The sequence below is a fragment of the Ctenopharyngodon idella genome, unplaced genomic scaffold (genome assembly GCF_019924925.1).
Source record: "Ctenopharyngodon idella isolate HZGC_01 unplaced genomic scaffold, HZGC01 HZGC01CH26, whole genome shotgun sequence".
Taxonomy (NCBI): Eukaryota; Metazoa; Chordata; class Actinopteri; order Cypriniformes; family Xenocyprididae; genus Ctenopharyngodon; species Ctenopharyngodon idella.
The window spans coordinates 214,334-215,000 of NW_026138717.1; positions in this window are offsets into that span (position 1 = coordinate 214,334).

Sequence of the window (667 nt, forward strand, 5' to 3'; positions counted from 1 at the left end):
ACGGGTGAGCAGGCACCCGCCCGGAGGTAGGAAGCGACCTCCTCCTTGAAAAGCAAAGGGTTTGGTGGTGGCCCTAGAGACGGGTGAGCAGGCACCCGCCCGGAGGTAGGAAGCGACCTCCTCCTTGAAAAAACAAAGTGTTTGGTGTGCGCACCAGAAAAAACGGGTGAACACGGACCCGCCCGGAGGAGCGACGCAAAGCGGTTGGTGCGGACACTAGAAACGGGTGAGCAGGCACCCGCCCGGAGGCGCAAACAAGTCGCTCCTCAAAAATTTTCTAAGTCCCAAAACGGAGTTGCACGTCTAAAGATCCGGGGGACCCGGTACCGCCGTCCCAGCCCGGAACGATGGCCCGACGCCGGGGAACGTCAGATGAGAGCGCCTTCTGGCACTAGTTGCTGAGCGCAGAAGCGTCGAATCGAGGCCATCGCGGTACTGGGGAGAACGAGCTCTCTCGGACTTTGACAAAAAACGAGACGCGGACGAAAGAGAACCGGACGGGGCCGCTCCGGCGTGCCCCGCGAAGAGTTGCGTTCGAGCGGGCCGGGAGGAGCGCGCCCCTCCTCCCAGGGCTCGGTACGGCCGGGGCGCGTCTTTTTTGTTTTACCTGGCCGATCGGAGCGTGCGACGCGCCCGGGGGGTTAGGCCTCTGCCCGGCCGGAGACGG